The sequence below is a fragment of the Lepidochelys kempii genome, chromosome 18 (genome assembly GCF_965140265.1).
Source record: "Lepidochelys kempii isolate rLepKem1 chromosome 18, rLepKem1.hap2, whole genome shotgun sequence".
In the NCBI taxonomy this organism is placed as follows: domain Eukaryota; kingdom Metazoa; phylum Chordata; order Testudines; family Cheloniidae; genus Lepidochelys; species Lepidochelys kempii.
Window position 1 is genome coordinate 5,122,047 of NC_133273.1, and position 23,427 is coordinate 5,145,473.

Consider the following 23,427-nt stretch of genomic DNA (forward strand, 5'->3'; position numbering starts at 1 on the left):
GAGCGGGTGCAGCACAGAGTGAACTGTGCTCACCCACGGTCTCAGCGCTGATGAGGCAGGACCAGCTCTGGGACTCAGAGGCTCCATGGGCCAGTCAGTCCTTGGCCTCTGCTGAGTCTGCCCACAAGGGGTCCAGGTAGAGTCAACGCTGATTCCTGCCCACTGGGCACTGGACCCATCGATTCCTTTCGCACACATGGCCACCAAATAGCCAGCTGCTGGGAATGGCTCGGGCGTGTCTCCACCTGAGCCTAGATCATGTTCACCAGAGTCCTAAGGCGGTGACTCCGCTTGCCCTGGGGGCAGGGATGGCCATGTTGTACCGCCCAGCCCAGCTCCGTCCCTAGTGTGGCCTCGTCACATGGTTACACCAACAGCCTTCCCTCGCCTCAGCAAAATCCAGGCAAGGACCAAGTGCAGCAGTGATATTACTGCTAAATAAACACAGCAGACCATGGAAAGGTCTCTGATCCATGGCCCCTTGCCAAGCAGGCACATCCCCCAATGCCAATTCCTGATGTTTCCTCCCAGCGTCTCTGCTGATTCCCAGCTCCACAGGAAACTCCAAGGACTGGGATTTCTGCATCCAGAATCTGCAACTCCTCGGGGAGACTGAGTCTGCCCCTACAGCTTGGCTTTGCTTTCTGCAGAGTTTACAGCTGGAGGTAGCATGGAAGCTCCTCAGATTATTGCCCATGTTCTCCTCTAACTGTGCAGCTGGACTCAATCCCATTGCAGCATGTGTGTCCATCAGCCTCTGCTCCAGCATCCCCTGACACTCTGCTCCATTGCTCAGTACCAGTTCCAGCAGGGGAGCTACCATGGGGTGTGACCAAGGGCCTTGGTGCTCTTTGGGCATGAAAGGCATCGGTGCAGCTCCAGATTTGTGCAAGAAAACAGGGCCCTAGCCCGAAGAGTTTATCTTACAACCGACATGGTGCTGGGGCAGGTCAGTGATGGAGGGCAGTAGGACACAAAAGGTGTGAGGCTGCAGTTTAGCCAGAGTCCTGCTAGTTCCATGGCTTTTGTGTTCATTTGTTTGGCTCTGGCTCCAAGGCTTGTTAAGTCCTTGCTTTGCTGATGCTTCCCTGTATGTGTGTGTGCATGTGTGGGGAGGGGAGTGACTGAAGTGACTTTGGAGGAGGGATTTGAAGGTGGTGGGGGTGGCAGGGCAGGCCAGGCCAGGGAGGGTTACTACCCATGCAGAGGGGGCTGTGCTAAGAAGGCAGGAGTGGGGCAGGCGAGGAAGGGAGCAGGAAGCCATGCAATTTGTGGGGAGTAAAGGGCAAGGAGCTTCCACCTGGTGCAGAGGGTGAGGAGATCTGGGCAGGGTTGGAGCCAGTGGCTAAGGGGCAATTGCACTCTGAAGGGAGGGGCAGAAAGGGGGCAAGCGTCAGGGCATTTCAAGAGGAGGCCAGGGGTGCTGTAGGCTTTGGTGGTGGAGAGAGGGGAGGGGGCTGGCAGGGAGATGCTGTAGGACAGACCCGGCAGGAACGCGCAGGAGCATCAATGTGCAGAGATGAGGAGAGGGAGGGACATGGCCTGAAGCCACGGCTCAAACGCGAGGGTCAGGGGAGGTGGGGGAGCCATACCGGGGGGGGGGGGGCAGAGAAGGCAGGAGCTCAGCTTTCACTGAGCTGCGGCGGGGGTTGGGAAGACTGGAGCTTGGCAGGGAGTGATTCCCGCTGGATTCCAGCCCAGCATCACTGATATTTTACTGTGAGCTCAGGATTGACAATTATTAAGCCCATTTCCATCCGAACAAACCTCTGCCCAGAGGCGACCTGTGGACTGTGTCCATCCCACCCTCCTTGTCACTGACGGGTGACCTCACTCACATGGGATCAGTTCCCCTCCTGGGCTGGATGCGTGCGACTGCTGGAAAACGGTGGATGGGGATCAGCTCACCGGGCCCAGAGTGCTTTCCCTGGGGCTCGGGAGTGGGCTGCTGGAGAGTGACAGCTTTCTTGCCGCAATGGACGGGCGCACACTTAATGGTGGGAAGTGTACCAAGGATTCCCAGGGGACGAGATGGCTGAACTGCAAGTCAGGTCTATCAGATCTCTGCCAGGGTATCCTGTGTGCTCTGTGCCCCTCTCTTGGGGTACTGTGTGGGGTTTGGGCCCTTCTCCCTGAGGGCCATGGCAGGTTTCTGCCCCTCCAGCTCTGGGCTCTGTATCGTCTGTATCCCCTGGGTGGGGGAAGGTCTGTGCCTCATGGGCTCAGTAGCTGGGAGGGGAGTTGCTTCTGTAAATCCTTCTGGAGTGAACTTTTGTTCCTCATGAGCTTTTTCTTGGGTGGGTTTTTATCCTTCTCACTGATAAAAGGCTCTTGGGATTGGGGGCTGGGTGAATATTGCCCAGGTACTTCTGGAACTGGAGCGTGTGTCCAAGGCAAATCCATCCGGAGGTCTTCTTGTGCAGCGCCGTGGGGTGGGTTGGAGGAGAGTTAATCGGGTTAATGCTGGGAGGTTTCGCTGCAGGGCTGTGGTTTGGCCTGGCTTTGCAGCTTTGCTCTTGGTTGATAATTTATCACCTTTGCTAACTGCCGAGAGCAGGGCTGATGAGGGAGCGGGTGCACAGAGCTGGCAGGGAAGCCCAGCCTCTCACTGACTGGGGCTCAGTGTAAAGCTCCCTGATGAAGCCTGACACTCTTGTTAAAATGTTAGGACTCTCCTTTCTCCTCCAGTCGCCATGTCTGAGAGCGCAGCCCACTCCCAGGAGCAATCTGAGCTGAGAACCAGCAATCCCAGCTGTGCTGCAGCTGAGCTCCACCGAGTGGGGGACCTGCTAGGGACATGCCAAGGGGCTGGCCATAGGCTCTCCTGGGGAACTCTTGGCAATGAGGTGGTGGGTGGCAGCAGTGCCTCTCCCAGCAACACCACCAGTCACTCCTGGCTGCAGAATTGTGCTTCAGTATCTCAGCTGCCATCAAAGACACTTAATAACATTCCTGGCCACGTGGTTGTGGGAAAACAAACTGCAGCATCGCCTGCCGGACTCTGCAGGCAGCCTGACACAACGGCTCGGCGAGCTGTGAGCTGCCCCATTCAGGACCTCGTGGAGGCTGCGATGCAACAGCTGGGCAAAGGGGCATTTTCCGGAGTCGCCATTTTGCTGCAGCCAGCTTTCCCCAGCAGGGGGAGATGCTGATTTACAGGGCCTGCTCCTTGCACTGGGCCATGGAGCCAGAGCTGGAGTCCAGGGAGCTGAGGAGTCAGCTACTAGCTCCTCCCATCCCTTGCACACGTGCTAGACTCCTGGAGATGCAAGTCTGGGCAGCCTGTATTATTCCCTGTGGACAGGGCAGGCCTCGTTTGTGTACAGGTGTTATTTTTAATATCAGCCTCCATTACACGCAGCCTTGTGACCCCACTGACCACAATGGATCCCCTCTGAGGAAGGTGGTGTGGATCCCACATGGCCACCCTCATGGTGTGACCTCACCCATGACCCCAGGGGAGTCACTTGGTCAGTACTGCCTAGTGTTTTCCATCTAAAGACCTCAAAGTGCTTCCCTTACCAGGGAGATGAGCAACATTCTCCTCCTTGTCTAGATTGGGAAACTGAGGTCCAAGGCCGGCAGGAGTAACGTATCAGGCCCCAGTAACAGTCCTCTCCAGACGGCCACTCTGCCCAAGTCACAACAGGCTTCTGCTCTTTTGGAAAAGAAGAGCTGAAGGTGCAAAATGCAGCCAATGTTGGCTTATGGGTGTCTCCGCTGAGGGCAAAACAGCCTGTCCTGTATATAGAAAGACCAGGCAACCCAAGAGCAACACTCAGAACAGGGGGGAAGGGAAGGGCAGCCAACACACTGTTTGAGCTTGTGCTGCCAAGGGTTAGGGAGGCCTTTAACAATCAGAAACCCCCAGGAGAAGGAGGCCAAAGGAGAAGGGAAGGGGGTGAAATGACTGACACAGACAATTCTATTTAACCAGAAAGATAACACCCAGAGGTGAGAATGCAGCGAGTAACGAAGACCTTGTAAAGGCACCTGTGGGTTTTAACATTAAGGGGATCCTGGGGAAAGGTGGAGAGGTGCGAATTGGATGGCACAGGCCCTGTGAGTGTCCGAGGTGATGGAACAACTGACAATTCTTTGGGACAGTCCTGGTGGAGGGGAGGCCTGTCTGAACGCAGTGCTGACCTTCAAAAAGGGAAGAAGAGGGATCCTGGCAATCACTGTCCCATGCATGTAATCCCTGATTCCAGCAAGATAATGGTGCAAATATCTACAGTTAAAGCAGGCGATAGAGAGAAGGGAGCAACAGCAGCACGAGCTTATAAAGCACCAGTCATGCCAGAGCAACGTGACAGAGTGAGCATCCCAGGGGAATACGGTACAAGGCACCTCCCGGGAGTTAATAATGAAAACAATGGGTCCAGTGTCTCACAAAATCTTACTCAAAAACTAATTCCAATTCCCTGGCTCTCAGCACTATTGTATGGATTGAATATTACCTTACCAGAGAGTAATGATGCTCGCCAATCTCTGGAGTTGGGAGAGTGGTAAGGGGGTGCAGTAGGGGCTGGTTTATGTCTGCTCTTATTCGTAAACTTCCTAATGAGCTGGAAGAGGGAGTAAACCACTCATTAACTCCAACTCTTGAGGTTGCTGATTGGGAGGGGTTGCAAACACCAATGAGACCAGAGAGAACAGGGGGACCGACAGGTGTTAGAAATGCAGCGAGTTGAAGTCCAGCCTGAAGAAATGCAGCTGGCGTACCTAGGGAGGCTCAGCTAGTCTGTGGGGAAAGCAGAGTGAAAGATCTGCAAGGACACGGAGGGCGGTAGATCTAGATGTGTAATGTGATATGGCAACAACACTGCGTTTGTAGCGCCTCTCCCTCCATTCTTGGGTTTCCCAGCTTTGTATGCTGGATCCTGTTCACTGTGGCCCTGGTCGGGGAAGGGAGCATTGCAGGGCAAGAAGACAGACTATAGTACTGGCTGCTCTCAGCCCCAAGCCATGTGCACATGGGCTGAGCTGAGCAGCGTCCCTGGCCTGCCCCTCCACCCCACTCCCCATCTCTGGGCTTGCTGTGGGAGCTTCCTCTGCAAAGGGTCTGACCACTGGAGGCCTGATGGGGAGACCTTACAATAGAGTGATGCCCCGACACTAGGAACATAAGAACATAAGATTGGCCCTACTGGGTCAGACCAAGGATCCATCTAGCCCAGTATCCTGTCTGCCGACAGTGGCCAATGCCAGGTGCCCCAGAGGGAATGATCAGAACAGGTAATCATCAAGTGATCCATCCCCTGTCGCTCATTCCTAGCTTCTGGCAAACAGAGGCTAGGGACACCATCCCTGCCCATCCTGGCTAATAGCCATTGATGGACCCATCCTCCATGAATTTATCTAGTTCTTTTTTGAACCCTGTTATGGTCTTGGCCTTCACAACATCCTCTGGTAAGGAGTTCCACAGGTTGACTGTGCGTTGTGTGAAGAAATACTTTTTATTTTTTTTAAACCTGCGGCCTATTAATTTCATTTGGTGACCCCTAATTCTTGTGTTATGAGAAGTAATAACCAACACTTCCTTATCTACTTTCTCTACACCAGTCATGATTTTATAGACCTCAATCATATCTCTCCTTAGCCGTCTCTTTTCCAAACTAAAAAGTCCCAGTCTTATTAATCTCTCCTTATATGGAAGCCGTTCCATACCCCTAATAATTTTTGTTGCCCTTTTCTCCAATTCCAATATATCTTTTTTGAGATGGGGTGACCACATCTGCGCACAGTATTCAATATTTGGGCGTACCATGGATTTATATAGAGGCAACATGATATAACCGGGGGTGGGGGTGGGGAGAAAACCTGGATTTGTGCTGGAAATGGCCCACCTTGATTATCATACACATTGTAAGGAGAGTGATCACTTTAGATAAGCTATTACCAGCAGGAGAGTGTGGTGAGGGGAAAGAAAACCTTTTGTAGTGATAAACACCCATTTTTTCATGGTCTGTGTGTATAAAAACATCTTCTGTATTTTCCACAGTATGCATCCGATGAAGTGAGCTGTAGCTCACGAAAGCTCATGCTCAAATAAATTGGTTAGTCTCTAAGGTGCCACAAGTACTCCTTTTCTTTTTGCGAATACAGACTAACACGGCTGTTACTCTGAGACCCATCTGGTCCTGGTGACTTATTGCTGTTTAATTTATTAATTTGTTCCAAAACCTCCTCTAATGACACCTCAATCTGGGACAGTTCCTCAGATCTGTCATCTAAAAAGAATGGCTCAGGTTTGGGAATCTCCCTCACATCCTCAGCTGTGAAGACCAATGCAAAGAATTCATTTAGTTTCTCTGCAATGGCCTTATCGTCCTTGAGCGCTCCTTTAGCATCTCAATCATCCAGTGGCCCCACTGGTTGTTTAGCAGGCTTCCTGCTTCTGAGGTACTTTAAAAAAAATTTGCTATTACTTTTTGAGTCTTTGGCTAACTGTTCCTCAGATTCTTTTTTGGCCTTCCTAGTTATATTTTTACACTTCATTTGCCAGTGTTTATGCTCCTTTCTATTTTCCTCACTAGGATTTAACTTCCACTTTTTAAAGGATGCCTTTTTGCCTCTCACTGCTTCTTTTACTTTGTTGTTTAGCCAAGGTGGCTCTTTTTTGGTTCTCTTACTATGTTTTTTAATTGGGGTGTACATTTAAGTTGAGCCTCTATTATGGTGTCTTTAAAAATTTTCCATACAGCTTGCAGAGATTTCACGTTTGGCGCTGGACCCTTTAATTTCTGTTTAACTAATCTCCTCATTTCTGTGTAGTTCTCCTTTCTGAAATTAAATGCCACAGTGTTGGGCCGCTGTGGTGTTTTACCTGCCACAGGGATATTAAATTTAATTATATTATGGTCACTATTACCAAGCGATCCAGCTCCTGTGTTCCACTTAGGACTAAATCAAGAATTGCCTCTCCTCTCGTGGGTTCCAGGACCAGCTGCTCCAAGAAGCAGTCATTGAAGGTGTCAAGAAACTTTATCTCTGCATCCCATCCTAAGGTGACATGTACCGAGTCAATATGGGGATAATTGAAATCTCCCATTATTATTATTGAGTTTTTTATTTTAATAGCCTCTCTAATCTCCCTGAGCATTTCACAGTCACTATCACCATCCTGGTCAGGTGGTCAGTAATATATCCCTACCACTATATTCTTATGATTCGAGCATGGAATTTCTATCCATAGAGATTCTATGGTACAGTTTGATTCATGTACGATTTTTATTTCATTTGATTCTATGCTTTCTTTCACATATAGTGCCACTCCCTCACCAGCACGACCTGTTCTGTCTTTCTGATATATTTTGTATCCTGGTATTACTGTATCCCACTGATTATCCTCATTCCACCAAGTTTCTGTGATGCCTATTATATCAATATCCTCATTTAATACTAGGCACCCTAGTTCACCCATTTTATTATTTAGACTTCTAGCATTGGTATATAAGCTCTTTAAAAACTTGTCTCCTTTTAGCTGTCTGCCATTACACAATGTAAGTGAATGGGACTCTTTTTTATTTGACTTTTTCTGATCAGACCCTGCCTGTATTTTATCATTTTCCATCCACTCGTCCTCACTGGGACAAAGAGATTCTCTATTAATAGATCCTCCCCTAAGGGATGTTTCTGTCTAAACCACATGCTCCTCCGCACCTGTTAGCTTTCCCCCAGCCCTTAGTTTAAAAACTGTTCTACGACCTTTTTAATAGGAGAATTAGAGGCAACAACATTCCAGCTCTGGCCAGCAGTTTCCCACCCATCTTCTCCAGCCCAGCCTGGCTCTCTGCTCCCCTCCCACACTCCACAGTGACACTCATCAGTTGCTTCCTCTTTAGGAAGGTGGTGAACATTGCCATGGGAGTCACAGAAGATTCAGCGGGGCTGTGGCTCACCAGGAAGCCTGATACCAGGCCCACTCCCCTTCCCAGACCCTCCCAGAGCCCAGTGCTGCCTCATCCACTATTTATAGCTCCTGGAGCAGGCCAGCTTGTTTGGTTTGGGATAAAGCACAGTCAGGCGGGGCCCCTCCCTGTCACCATGGGGCACGTGGCTCTCTTATCTCCCGGGACAGGCACTTTCTAAGAGCCCAGGGAGCCAGGCTGCTCTCTCTGGCCCCACAGGGTGGGGGTCTGGGATGGGAGTGGGAGAGAGACTGCACAGGGCTGGATTAATCATCCAGGATGTGCTGAGAGGCTGGGTGGGCAGGACTGGAGGGGCGGAGGTACAGCTGTAGAGATAGACAGACAGCTGGGTTGGAGTGGGCTGTGGGAACATGGTGCAGGGCTCTCAGATCTCACAGGGGCTCAGAGGGAGTTAGGGAAGAGCCAGGCCTGGGAGGTATCTTGGTATTGGTGCTGAGGGCGAGAAGTGAAGAGAGGAGAAGTCATAGGAGCTATTGTAGCCTCCGCAATGGCTGTGTCCAGAAAGCTAACGAGTCTCGGTGCATGACTGAGAAGGCAGCACAGTCAGGACTGGTCCAGCTCCACATGGGAAGAGCTGCGGGAATGAGCCCCCTTCAACCATCCAGGACCTGAGCTGCTGGCACCTAGACTGTCTGGGGTGCCAGTGTGAGGGGCTGGGAGTGTCCCTCGGGTTAGCACTGCACATGCTGGGAAGGCAGGAGAAGGGACCTGCCAGTGCCGGGGAGGAGAGCTGCACCCGGTGGGGTGGAGATTTCAGCTGAACGACCTGGGGCTAGCCGGGATGCTGAGGTGGGCAGGAGCCACAGCACAAGTGCAGGAGTTTGACCTCTGCCCTGGCCTGGCTGGGCTGCTTGGGGAGGAGAGAGGCGCTTACGGGCGCATCCGAGTTGAGGTGGGGGACAGAAATCGCTACGATACGGGAATGCTAGGACCGGGGTGACCTGAGGTCCTGGGTGGGATTCCATTCAGGCTGGAAATGAGGCACAGCTTTTCAACAGCGAAGGTGATTGTCCATCGGAACAAGTCACCAGGGGATTCTCCTGCCCTTGGAGTCTTTCCAGCTCGACCAGCAGATCTGGGCTGGATGCAGGGGTCACTGGAGGAGTGTCTCTGGCCTGGGCTATGCAGGTCAGACTGGATGGTCAGAATGGTGCCTTCTAGCTTTGAAATCTATGCATTTTTTCTAAGGGAGCCTCTGGGGCAGGGTCTGTCTCTTAGTATGCGTATGTACAGCACCTTGCACCATGGGGCCTCTCGGTGGAGAGTGTGATAGAAATACAAAATACACATACAAAAATTATCTTCAGAGAATATTACTAAGGTTGCAAATTCAAGTCCTCAGAAATTAGGAAATGTCAGAATTAAGGCTGCTTGTGCAACCTTCATTTGGCTCCCTGGTGCGGCTGCGTTATGTTAGGGCCCTATCAAATTCATGGCCATGAAAAACGTGTCATGGACCGTGAAATCTTGTCTCCCCCCGTGAAATTTTGTCTTTTGTGTGCTTTTACCGTATACTATTCACATTTCATGGGGGAGACCACCGTTTCTCAAACTGGGGGTCCTGACGAAAAGGGAGTTGCAGGGGAGTCACAAGGTTATTTTAGGGGGTCGCAGTATTGCCACCCTTACTTCTCCGCTGCCTTCAGAGCTGGGGTCTAGAAAGTGGCGGCTGTTGGCCGGGCTCCCAGCTCTGAAGGTGGTGCCCTGCCAGCAGCAGTGCCGAAGTAAGGGTGGCAACACCAGACTCTGCCACCCTCACTTCTGTGTTGCTGCCTGCAGAGCTGGGCGGCCGGAGAGCGGCGGCTGCTGGCTGAGGGCCCAGCTCTGCAGGCAGCAGCGCAGAAGGAAGGGTGGTGATACCGTGCCATGCCAGCCTCACTTCTGCCCTGCTGCTGGCGGCGGCTCTGCCTGCAGAGCTGGGCTCCTGACCAGCTCTGAAGGCAGCACCACTGCCTGCAGCAGGGCAGAAGGGCAGCAGCCCCCCTACAATAACCTGGCAACTGCCCCACAACTCCTTTTTGGGTCAGAAGCCCGACAAGTACAACACCGTGACAGTTCAGATTTAAGTAGCTGAAATCATGAAATTAATGATGTTTAAAATCCTATGATCGTGAAATTGACCAAAATGGATTGTGAATTTGGTATGGCCCTAACTATGATACAGACTTTAATTCCATGATCACATGCTATTGTTTCCACAGGACTCTGCTTCATTCTGTGCACAGGACGGATGGGGTTCACTTAATGAGCAGCTTTGCGATATTTTGTTTTTCCTTGTTGTTCAGTTAGTGGCCCCAGGCCTTATTTACTGCACCCATCCAAACCCTGTTCTGAAGATAGGATTAATCATTTCCTCAGGGACTTTTCTATGGCGCTCAGCACTGGAGTGTCTGAGTGCATCACAGACATGAATGAATTTATTTTCAGAACACCCCGGTGAAATGAAAGGGCATTATCCCCATTTTACAGGGCACAGAGAGTTTAAGGATTAAAGTTTACACAAATTTGGGGTGCCCAATTTGAGGCCCTTAGAACCTTACTTAGCACTAGATAGCATTTAATATGGTCAAAGCCCATTTACTTTATTTGGACCTATGAGTGCTCTGCTCTCACGTTGGACACCCAGGAAATGAGGAACACCCAATTAGTAACCACCTGTGACAACGCCGGGGTGACTTCCCCAGCATGACACAGGAACTCAGTGCCAGAGGAGTGATAGAATCCAATTCTCCAGGGCAGCATTCAACTGCCTTCATTATGAAGCATCCCTTTCTCTTCCTGCAATCCCCTGTCTCGTTCACTGTACACCTTCCAATTGCTGCAGCAAACGAGGCAGGGACCCTCCAGTCAGCAGCCTCTCTCACTACACAAATCTGCCCCACAGCTGGAGCAATGCCTTCCTGAGCAGTGAATGAGGCAGGGGTCCAGTGTAAGCAGGCTACCCCAAGTGATCCTGCATAGTGAATCCCATTCCCAGTTCATTCAGACCCCGATCCTGAGAGGTGCTGAGAGTCTGGACTCTCACTGCAGTCAGTGGAAGCTGAGGGCACTGACCACCTGGCAGGATTGGACCCAAAGTCTCTGAGCTCCATGGATCGTCTTCATTCTGGTGCGTGACTCGGCAGGGAAGCAGCCTCTGGGAGTACACCTGCGGTAGCACATCTTGGGGCCAAGAGGTGTCAGCTTCCACCCTCCTATGCCCTCTGGGAGGTAAGGCCCCCCCTTCTCTTCCCAGGAGCTGCTCCATGCACCCCAAATGTGGAGCTGTATCCTGGGGCCTGTCTGTGCTGCATGTGGGGCAGGGATTGAGGGAAGATGGCAATGGTGATGATGCAGCCCCCTCCCCAACCCCCCCATCATCTGGGAGGGGGTAGTCCACAGGCTATGCCACATGCAGCTGCATTGCAAGGAGGGAACAGTCCAAAGCAACCACAGTGGGTCCAAGAGCTGGCCCTCCTGGTGCACGGTGATGTTCCTGCTCTGCCTGTGCCTGGCCTGCACTCTCTGCAGTGTGAGCGGGGGGGGGGGGGGCAGCAAGGGGTGCTGGTGGGGGCACGCAGTGATCAGCCCTGGAACAGGGAGCGTACAAGTGCTGTGCAGCCTGACGGTGAAGGACGGGGGTGTGAAGAGCAGGGGTGCCTGGTGGTGGAGAGCCCTGCCAATGTGCTGAGCGCTGCAGGGGGGTGTCTGCACGGAGGGGAGCAGTGTAGCAGGCAGCAGGGAGTGTTATCTCCAGGATAAACCTGCACCTGTGCTTCCCCTGGGAACAGTGTGGGAAGGGACGTCTCATGGCTTCACACTGTTCCCGTTAGCTGATAGCAGCCAGGAGGGAGCCAGCCAGGTGCCCTGACATTTCTGCTGAGTCAGCTCCTCCAGCTTGGACTCTCAGCAGAAAAAGCCCCACAACTCGCCAGCTGTGTCCCTGAGCTCAGGGAGCCTTCCAGGCCCTCCTGGAGTGAGGGGTGGCTCTGGCTGGTGAGGGAGCCGGTGCCTCTGGGCATGGGCAGAGCGGCCTTCAGCCCAGAGGAGCGGGCTGCAGAGCTAGTGAGGGGAGCCTCTGGATTCTGCTCGACTCGGCTCTGCACCAGGCAGGCGGCCTCAGCGGGGAGGAGAATCAGCGGCTGGGCAGCTTGGCCTCCCCTCTCCCCCCCGGATCAGCACCCCAGTGAGCGTTAAAGTGTAATGAACTGTTCCCTGGCCAAAGCTCGCTGAGCCGGGGAAGGAAGGAGAGCAGAGGTGCCACCAGCCCTCCAGGGAATCCCCAGGCAGAGCTCCCTTCCCCAGCAGGGAGCCGTGCACTCTGGGGCCCTGTGGAAGGGGAGCAAAGAGCCTGCCTTCCACAGTGCCATCAGTAAAGGCGGGGCAGCACTTTGGGGGCCCAGAGGCCTTTTTGTGCCCAGGGAAGGGGTCAGAGAGCGGTGGCTGGGGGAGGAGGATGGCACTGGCAAGGGAAAAGGAGGAGCAGACAGGGACACTGAAGGAAGGTGGGAGAAGCGAGGTTGTGGGCAGGCGGGAGACGCCAAGCGGCCTGGCCCAAGGGTCCACCATTGTGAGTGACCAGGCTGTGAGGCCATAACTGGCTTTGATAACTGGGCCCAAAAAATTGCTCAGTGGCCTCTGAGCGCTGCCGACGAGGGTCTGCCAGAGCTAGAGCTGCTCCCCACGGGCCGATGCCGGTGCCTGCTTCCGTGCCTGGCTGGGTCAGTCGCACAGCTTGTGAGTGTGCAGGAATGGAGTCACGTTGGCACATTTGGCCTGGCTATGTGGGGTTTGCATCCCCGGCCTAGCAGGTGGTGTTTGCTTCAAAGCGTTATTCGGCGCCCTAATCCATGGGCCGAGCTGCTCCACTGTCTCTTTCCTTTGGAGCAGGCGGCTGCTTCTGGAGGTTCCCCTGCGTGTATGGCTGGGCGATGGGGCATTAAAGGTATGTGTGGGGGATGGAGAGAGACAGGTTCCCAAGCATGCTGCCTCCATGAGTGAGGCTGATGGGGAAGATCACAGCTCTCCCCATCCTTAACATTGCTCTGCTGGTCTCCTTCCCCCACCAACAAATGCCCCTCGCCCATCCCTGGAGGATGGACGAGACCTCCTCACTGTCCATGGCGAGCGAGTGAATGGCCTATTGCCAATGCCCAGGATGCTGTGAGCAATGCTTCTGGGAGGCCAGACAGCCTGCTGCCCCCTCCATCCCTGAGCTGCTGCGTTCTCAGTCCCTTAGGCTGGGTTTCCAGCTGGCAATGTGGCCTTGTTCTTCCCTCCTTTCCCAGGCTGGCAGAGCCGTGGCTGCTGCCTCCTTCCCCATTATCAACACAGGGCGATAACACCAGCTTCCTGTTTTAGAAGAACCTTTTATCATCTCCCACATGAGGCTGTGGACAATATTCGGGACTAAACAACGTTTAACCCCCCAGCTCCCTGGCTCCCCCTCCAGCTTGCTAGTGTCTCCGTCTCCCACCCGACACTCCCCACTAGCTGCCCTCCCAGGAAGTTTGGGCTCACATGGTGTTCTCACTGGGCATGCACTTGGAGGGGCTGGGCCCGCGCTCACTGGGCTCGCTTGCTGAATGATAAGCACAGTGACTGTAGGAATCAGGATCCCAGGGCCAGCAGGACTCTGCAGGAAGGGGAATGATAAGTGACCACTGGTATGTCACTCACAGCCCCAGTGTGAGGGTTGGACTAGCCTTTTCTGATGCATTGTCTATTATTCACAGGTTATTAGACTGAGACCAGCTAATTGTACTTGCTGCTGTTCAGTCAACTGCAAACGCATTGCAGTCATATGCCATCCGTCAGAGGGGATCCCTGTCTCTTTGTCCATCAGGCCATGAGGCTGTACTGTCCCAAACAGCCCCAAGAGGCTAAAACCTGGTTAAACCCAACTCTATCATGAGGAGCCTTCTAGACTAGCGGTCGCTCTAGTAAATGCAGGGCTTCTGAATTGAAACGGTGGGTTCCTTTGCAAACTGAATCCCGGCAGGTTTTTCTGACATACACCATGTCTATGGGCTTGGGCTGAGCTGGTGGGCTGAGTTCTTGGGCTTGTTTTGCAATCCTAGAAATGTAATTACTGGGATTTCCCAGGCCCACAGATTTTCAGAGAGCTCAGCACATTGTATGCACATTGCGTGCTGAGCTGCCTTGAGAATTTGGCCACTAATGTCACCAGAGGACCTGCTGGGGAATGAGCACTTTTGGCAAACTGTGGTTGCTGAGCCCTTGAAACTCTGGCGCTGAGTTGTCAGGGGATCTGGCCCCAGGTGTTTGCAATAAATAACCCTCATCCTGTGTTTGTGCTTTGGGTTCTGTATGGGGCATGGGGATGAGCAACATGCTGGGCTGACCAAGACCTCTCTTCCGGCTGCTGAGCAGAGCCCCTGAGGCCTTGGGAGCGTCCCCAGGATGTGCGATCCCATTTATAGTGCCTGGTGCTAGTGTCACATCCCCTGGAGTTCCAGTGACAGAGTTCTCCTGTGGATACCCCTCAAGTTCTGACCCTAACACCAGCTCATTTGGAGCTCTCTGGGCTATCGCAGAGTGAGTCGTGCTGTTTGCCTGTGGTTTGCACCCCATTCTTTCACTGACATTAGCAAATCAGTTGCAAAGCATTTCCTTGCAGCTGCAGGATAGAGTGGACAAGCCTAGCAGGCCAGTGCCCTCTCATGTCACTTCATAGCAATTGCCAGATGTTAGAGATGAAGCAGGAAAGATCAGCAAGAGCGTAAGAGCTCTCCTTCCCCCCCCGCCCCAGACAGCAACAGAGAAGTTGAGGCAGCTGTGGCAGGAAGACATGGCAGAGGAACATAAGGTGAAGCAGGGCTGGAAGGTCCTGCTGTGGCTGGTCTCAGAGACACACAGTGGCTGAAAACCTTGAGCAGATGTTATCAGAGCTAGACTGGAGTTGGTTTATGGAACAAACAATGCAGCCAAGACTAAAAACACATCCAAGCAGACGAGGGGTTAGGACAAATGTGATTATCAGTGATTCAGGCAGTACAGTGTGGTGCAAACAGAATATTGAACACCACAACCAACACCTGTCCTGATGGACAAATGAGACTCAGCAATTCATGGACATAACAGAGAAACTAGGGTCAATTCATTCCCCTCTAACCCTCACTGATAATGCCCAAACTAGTTCTCTCAGAGTTTTACTGGACAGAATAAACACCCAGTGTGCCCTGAATAGAAAACCCCGGGAGGGTGAGAGATCTTGGCAGGGTGCTGTTACCCGCAGTTAGCAATGAGGAGGGGGTGCACTGAGGACAGGAATGCGGAAAAGGCAGCTGGGTGTCACTTAGAGTAAAAATAGCTCAGAATGGCTCATTGGGGGGCAGTTGGGGATAAAAATGGAATTAACAAGCCATGTTCCACCCATTCCCCTGATGGCTTCTCTTCTGTCTCCTCTCCCTCATCCTTTGTGTGTTTCTTGTCTGGGTAGGATGTAAGCTGTTCGGGGCAGGGACCATCTCTCCAGGTGTCTATGCAGTGTCCAGCCTGTCCATAAATACAAGAAAATCATAAAAACACCATTGTCACCCCCTCCGCTACTGCATCAGTCACAGAATTCTTGGCTTTACTGTCCCAGCTTCACCCACCCTGCTCACCCCAGCTGTTATCTCATCACAAAGGTGACTCCTGCCTTTGTGCCACCATCCACTTCTCTCACAACCTCCTTCACACTGTCACCCAGGCTGCACCTAACCCACAGGGAAAGCTTCCAGGCAAAACCCATGAAGCCCCCATCCTGTCCTCTTCCAAGTCCCTCCTCCAAACTTGTCTCTTCTGTCATGCAGACGGGGGGGGGTGAGAGATAGCTCAGTGGTTTGAGCATTGGCCTGCTAAACCCAGGGTTGTGAGTTCAATCCTTGAGGGGGCCATTTGGGATCTGGGGCAAAAGTTGGGGATTGGTCCTGCTTTGAGCAGGGGGTTGGACTAGATGACCTCCTGAGGTCCCTTCCAACCCCGTGATTCTATGAATGTGCAACCTGAGAGCAGCTCAGAAAAGCAGAGCTGGTCAGAATGTTGTGACTGAAAAATGGTCCTGCTAAAAACTGGGGTTTCATCAAAAGTATTTTTTTCATGGTGTAGCAAAGTGAAGCCTCACCAGTGTAGCACCTCCTGCTGGTTGTCTTGGGAATTAGCTCTTCAGCCTCCAGAGTGCCCTCTGCCACGCTTGCCTCAGGCCCCCATGTCCCTCCCAGACCCCTGTGCCCCTTACCCTGGGGTTCTGCCCTCCACATTACCCCCACTCTGGGTCTCCCCTCCCAGGGGAATCCCCAACCCTCTCACCCACATTGCCTCACTGGCTACTGCTAGTCATCATCTAACCCCCACTCATTGGGGCAAACTGCAGTCTGTCATGGCTACTTAGCACTGGCAAGGAGGTTGGAACAGCTGCCTTTGCTTATCTCTGGGCTGTACCCCCAGTCCCAGTACCTGCATAGGCCATTGCCAGGCTGGAGTTCCCCAGCTCCTCTAGCCTTTCTCCAGCCCAGCCCAGCCCTGCTTCAGGTACCCTTTTCTCCCAGGGAGCTAAGTCCTTCTCTCTCCACAGCTAGAGAGAGACTGACCCAGCTCCTCCCTGAGCCCTTATAACATGGCCAGCTGTGGCCTGCTTGGGGCATGGCCCCAGCTGTGGCTGCTTCCCCAATCAGCCTGGCCCTTTCTCTCAGGAGTGGGGTAACTGCCCCGCTACACATGGGAAAATGTTTTTTTTTACTATATTCTTCAATATTTCAATGGGAAACTTCAAAATGAGAACAGGAGGACTTGTGGCACCTTAGAGACTAACAAATTTATTTGAGCATAAGCTTTCGTGGGCTACAGCCTACTTCATCAGATGCATGCAGTGGAAAATACAGTAGGAAGATAGATATATATATAGAGATATATATATATACAGAGATCATGAAACAATGGTGTTATCACACACACTATAGTGAGAGTGATCAGTTAAGGTGAGCTATTACCAGCAGGAGAGAAAAAAAAACAAAACAACCTTTTGCAGTGATAATCAAGACAGGCCATTTCCAGCAGTTGACAAGAACATGTGAGGAACAGTAGGGGGGAAAATAAACATGGGGAAATAGTTCTACTTTGTGTAATGACACATCCACTCCCAGTCTTTATTCAAGCCTAAGTTAATTGTATCCAGTTTGCAAATTAATTCCAATTCAGCAGTCTCTCGTTGGAGTCTGTTTTTGAAGTTTTTTTGTTGTAATATTGCGACTTTTAGGTCTGTAATCAAGTGACCAGAGAGACTGACGTGTTCTCCAACTGGTTTTTGAATGTTATAATTCTTGACATCTGATTTGTGTCCATTTATTCTTTTAGGTAGAGACTGTCCAGTTTGGCCAATGTACATGGCAGAGGGGCATTGCTGGCACATGATGGCGTATATCACATTGGCAGATGTGCAGGTGAACGAGCCTCTGATAGTGTGGCTGATATGATTAGGCCCTATGATGGTGTCCCTACTGTATTTTCCACTGGATGCATCCGATGAAGTGAGCTGTAGCTCACGAAAGCTTATGCTCAAATAAATTGGTTAGTCTCTAAGGGCACCTCACAAGTCCTCCTGTTCTTTTTGCGGATACAGACTAACACGGCTGCTACTCTGAAACCTTTCAAAATGAGACAACACAAACATTGTAGTTTTGTTTCAAATTGAAACGATTTTGTTTCAATTTTCAAATATTTTTCTTAAATTTCAAATGTTCATTTTCCCTCTTTTCTCCCCGTTATTTGCCACCAAATGAAATAAAATGAATTGTACCCATGTCTGGTTGGTTTTTTCCTTCACTTTTTCATCTTTCCTTTTTCCACTCTGTAACTTTTCAAAACTTCTCCAACTTTGGAAATATTACAGAGCAGCAAAAGAAAACATGAAATGTCACCAGTCTCCCATGGGGTAACTCTTCAAAATTTGAGGGAATTTTGCAAAAATGCAGAGTGAAGGAAGAAAGGAAAGAGGAAATAATGGACTCCCCCCTCCCCCCTGCAACCCTCAGACATTGTTCATTTGATTTCACTCAGTGACAGAAAAGGAAACAAGGGGAGGAAATTGAAATTCCAAACATTTTTCAGTTTTTAAAAACTGAATCAAAATTAAAACTTCAAATCGTTTAGAAATCTTCCCATGAAAAATTTTAAACAATCACTGGAAAAAATGTGTGTGTGTATTTGTGTGTTAACCAGTTCCATCGGACAGGCATCACTGCTCCTGACTGGCTAAGAAGTGTTCATGGCCTGCTATCTTTGCTGCCCTGAGTTCCTGTGATGGGGTGTTCACCCCACACTAGCCTAGAAGGGGTTAATGGAGCTGAGAAGGGGCTCATTAACTGGATAGGCCACAGCTGAGGGGAATTAGGTGGCCTAAGTAACCCCTGAGTGATGGAGCCAGCTGAGAAGGAAAAAGCAGGGCTAGTATAAAGCCAGGAAGTGGGTAGCAGATAGGCACTATAGTGAAGGAGTCTGTAGCTACTCTCTGGGCATTAGAGAAGGAAACCAGCTTAGCTAGCTGCCTATGGGGAAAGGATGCAGGAAAAGGCTCAGGGAAATAGCAGCAAAGTTAGTGACAGTTCAGACCTTGGCTGCTGTTTAGAGGTTAAAACTGATTAAACTGGAACTTGGAGTAGAGGGTTCCCCTACCAGCCACTTTGGTCTGTGCCACTGCCCAGTAGTAGAGCACCAGACTGCCTAGGACAGTTGTCCAGTGGGATTTTGGTACCCCAGAAGGGGAGGACTCTAGTGATGTGGCCAGAGGACAAAGGCTCCGAGAGAGGTGGACCTGGAAGGAGCTAATCCACAGAGCAGCCAGGAGGAGGCTCCCTAGGGGAGAATGGATCCTGTGACACTCCCTCAGTTTATTGTACAGCTGTTAAGTCTTGTGTCTTAGCCTGTAAGCTCTTTGGGGCAGGGACCATCATTTGCTTTGTGTTAGTACTGCTCCTAGCACATTGGGCCCCAGTTCTGGTTGGCTTCTAGGCTGTACAATAATGTTAAACGTTAATTAACCCCAGAGTAAGATCCCCCCCAGAGAGGGTCCTTGGCTAACACAGAATAAAGGGTACATCCATCATGCTGAGTGCCTAGATTGAGCTAATTCAGCTCTACAGTTTGGAGCAAGGGGAATGACTATCGTAGCAGCAAACAGAACAGCTGGATGTGTGGAGGTGTGCTCATAGGGGTGGAGGTGATCTGCATCGGAAAAGGCAGCAAAGACTGTGGGGGAGACACTAGGACTTAACTGAGATGGGGCAAAGTAAGAGTCTTCCAGGGTGCCACACGCACTCGTTTCTGTTGCAATTCTTTTTCTGGGCAATAAATCCTGTGTTTGAGGCTGAGCTGGGAGGTTTAATATTATTTGTCCAAAGAATAAATGGTCAGGGGAGAGCCCACAAAGAAAAGAAAATGCTTGATTCCCAGCAGAAGGAAACTACCTTAGACTACAGTTAAGATACATATGGGGCAGAACCTACATATGGAACTGGTTTGGTAATTGAAATCCCAGCCCTGGTGCTAGCTAGAAGGAGCAGCCAGACAATAGGGTTGCCACAAGCTGCACACTCCATGGAGTTTCTAGGGAAGATCTCAAAGGGAATGACCCAACTAAATATCTCTTAAATTTTGTTTTGTACCTAAGGGCAAGGTCTGATGGTCAGAGCACGGGACTCAAAGTCAGTTAACCTAGGTTCTGTTAACAATACCCATTTGTTCTCTCTGTGATCTTGGATAAATCATTTCCTGTCTCAGTGTTTCAGTTTCCCCATATGCAAAAAGCTGATAATCTGTACTACCTTTGCAAAGTGCCTTTAGATCGCAGGATGCAAGGGGTTGTAGAAGTCTACAGTAATAGTTGTCTAAAGGTTTCTAACCATCAGAGGAGTGAAGTTCTGGAACAGTCTTCCAATGGGGGCAAAAAACCTAACTGGCTTCAAGACTGAATTTGATAAGCTTATTAGGGGGGATGGTACAATGAAACTGCCTACAATGGCATGTCGCCGATTTGTGACTGCTAGGAGCAAATATCTCCAGTGGCTGGTGATGGGTCACTAGATGGGGAGACTCTGAGTTACTACCGAATATGCTTTCCCAGGTGTCTGGCTGTTGGGTCTTGCCAAAACGCTCAGAGTCCAATTGATCACCATATTTGCGATCAGCAAGGAATTTCCCCCCAGGTCAGATTGGCAGAGACCGGGGGGGGGGTTGCCTTTCTTTGCAGAGGGGCTATGGGTCACTTGCAGGTTTAAACTAGAGTAAGTGGTGAATTCTCTGTAACTTGAAATCTTTACATCATGATTTGAAGACTTCAGTAACTCAGCCAGGGGTTAGGGTCTGTTACAGCAGTGGGTGGGTGAGGTTCTGTGGCCTGCAGTGTGCAGGAGATCAGAGTAGATGATCATGATGGTCCTTTTGGCTTTAAGGTCCATGAGAAGTGCACAGTATTAGTTGTTGATAGCACTATCAGTCTCTAGGAGTTAGTTTCAGAGATACATTTTCTGTATAACACCCTTTTATTTTCCTGTTTCCTCTTGTAGGTTTTGACTTTACGAAAAGTGACAGATACATTCGGATTTCTTTTCTAACTCCATGCAGTATGTTTGACAGGAGTTTCACTCTTGTGATAAATTAAGGTGAGGGGGTAGCTCCCTTTTATGGACACCCAGCCAGCTAGTTAGCTATAAAATCCCTCTTTTCTCTACTTGCTTTACCTGTAAAGGGTTAAAAGTCTCACTGTTATGGATAGGTAAAAGGAAGCGAGTGGGCACCTGGCCAAAAGAGCCAGTGGGAAGGCTAGAACTTTTTAAAATTGAGAAAAACACTTCCCCTTTGTCTGTCTGTTGTTGTTCTCCCGGGGAGAGGCAGACAGGGCAGAGCTATGCTGTAAGAAGCTTGGGCCAGGTATGAAAAAACCTAGCAATAGCCTGAGTTTCCAGCTTAAAGGTTGCAAGCAAAACAAAAGCACCTGGGGTTAGCACAGAGTTGTCCACAAGCCATAATGAAATAAAAGCAATAAACCTAATCTCGTCTTCCTAGACATTTCCTGACCTACTTACATATCTGGCGTTTTAAATGAGGAGTTTCTAGGTATGATACTGATGTTTTTCATTCCTGGCCCAAGCTTCTTACAGCATAGCTCTGCCCTGTCCACCTCTCCCCAGGAGAACCACAACCCAAATTAGTTTCTGCAGTACATCTGCCTACTCAGTTATTCCCCATTTTTTATTTGTGCATTTGATTTTTGCATTTGTCTCTATTGAATTTCATCTTATTGATTTTAGACAAATTCTCCAATTTATCAAGATCGTTTTGAATTCTGATCCTGCCCTCCGAAGTGCTTACAACTCCTCTCAGCTTGGTGTCATCACTCACAAATTGGATAAGCATGCTCTGTGCTCCATAGTTTGAGTTACTAATGAAAATATTGAATAGTACATGACAGGCACCTGCAGAGCCCCACTAGATGCGTCCTTCCAGTTTGACAACAAATCATTAAGTATTGTTTGGGTATGGGTTTGCTGGGCACCCACTTTGTAGTAATTTCAGCTAGACCATATTTCCTTAGTTTGCATATGAGAATGTCATGTGGGACCATGTCAAAGCCTTACTAAAATCAAAATCTATCACATCTTCTGCTTCTCCCCATCCACTACACCAGTAACCATGTCAAAGAAGGAGATTAGATTGGGATGGCATGATCTGTTCTTGACAAATCCATGCTGGCTATTACCTATCACCCTATTTTCCTCTGGATGCCTATAAACTGATTAATAATTTGTTCTTGTGTCTTTCTGGGCATCAAAGTTAGGCTGATTAGTCTATAATTTTTAAAGATGGTTATGTTTGCCCTTCTCCAGACCTCTGGGACCTCACCTGTTCTCCATAAGTTCTTGTAGATAATTTCTAAAGGTTCAGAGATTGCTTCATCTTAAGTACTCTAGGATGAATTGCATCAGGCCTTGCCGACTTGAATACTGTACATCGAACTTATCTAAGTATTCTTAAGATTCCACAAAGCAAGCAAAAGTGGAAACTTCCTAAACGTTTCTTTTGAAGTTTATTGAACCTCACCCCCTAGTAAAGACAATGGAGCAACATGTTGTTTTGTGGCAGTAACCCATCCCTATGCCAATATGATAATTACATCTATGACAGTAACTCATCTCCATGGCAGTGTGGCAATTGTATCTATAGCTGTAACTAGTGCATATCCCTTCTGATTTCCCCCAGACTGGGATAAAGGGAGACAGGAATGTCGGTGAGAGGGGATAAGTTCCATGCATCAATGCTGTCAGCAGCCCTGACCCTAAATTTCTAAAGGTCACTCATTCTATGAAATGGGCTGTGACCCTGGCCTGGAGTCTGCTAGATTCTGATCTGCAAAGAGGCTAGAGGGAAAGTCACCCAGAGGCAGAAGGACATAGGGACTCAGCTTACACTACTCCACCTCATAGAGATCTTGGCTGGCCAGCAGGAATGGCTAATAGTCACAGCCTGATTTCCAACCAGAGTAGCAATAGTGCTCCAGCAATGGAGCGGTGGGCAAGGGGTTAAAAATGTTGGCATGCAAGAGGATTTACCAGTGAGGATGCTGTAGGGAAATGACCCCAAACATCTGCAAGCAGCTACTTGTCTTCTGCAGTCAGGCTTACGAAGGAATCACAGACACAGATCCTGAGCTTCTCTGCCATCTGTAGTGAAATGGTTAATGCTAGAATTCTGTGCTTCCCTGCACTGAGGCTGTTCCTGGAACACAATGAATTAAGGCACCTGGGCAGCTTTTTCTAGCCTTCACTGCAGAAGGTGGGAGGAGACTGATGGCAGCTGGCACACTTAACAGAACAATAGAAGCAGGGGTTGGGTTGGGTTGGGCAGGGCTGGGGCAGTATCTGTATGGGAGATCTCCAAGGCAGGTGCATAGGTGGTTCCGTAGGAGGCACTCTTCCCTCCATGTCAGAATAAAATCAATGCCCCGGCATGGTGCTTTGGAGGTGCTGTCTTACAGACCAGATATGAACCTGCAGTCCTGAAATATGTGTCCATTCAATACTGGGGTAGTTTTCATAAAAGGAGTGTTAGTCCAGCATTTTGGCCAAATTCCAACTTGGGTAATTAACTTCTCCCTGTAGCTTCAGCTGGACACAGGATTCTTCACTGCCTGCCTTGTGTTCTGAAGTATCTGCTACATTCCCGAAAGGTAGCTGCATTTCTGGAATGTGGTGATTTCTGTGTCTGTCTCTGATGACTATTCAAAAATCAATTGCTTGATAGTGATAGCCTTTCAACACAGGTGAAGTTGAGCATCTTTCCCCAGCACTACATCCACTTACACAAACTTTACAAAGGGTTTTGGGGTTGTTTTAGTGAGAACCTGTCTGAATTTTTCCAAGTTGGAACTTCAGTGAGCCCTAAACCTGAGCAGATGTTCAGGTTTAAAAGGGGGAGATAAACGTGTAATTCTAAAGCTCTTCATTATTTTAAGCTTCTG

At 50.1% G+C, this 23,427-nt stretch overlaps 1 long non-coding RNA gene across 1 annotated transcript; it reads left to right on the forward strand.

The window, feature by feature from the left end:
• The first annotated feature begins 1,851 nt into the window (after nucleotides 1-1,851).
• Nucleotides 1,852-21,769, forward strand: LOC140900191 (uncharacterized). Its single transcript, XR_012155591.1, has 4 exons — nucleotides 1,852-2,051; nucleotides 17,271-17,356; nucleotides 20,477-20,572; nucleotides 21,221-21,769. It is a non-coding gene; the product is annotated as an uncharacterized lncRNA (long non-coding RNA).
• Nucleotides 21,770-23,427: the final 1,658 nt, after the last annotated feature.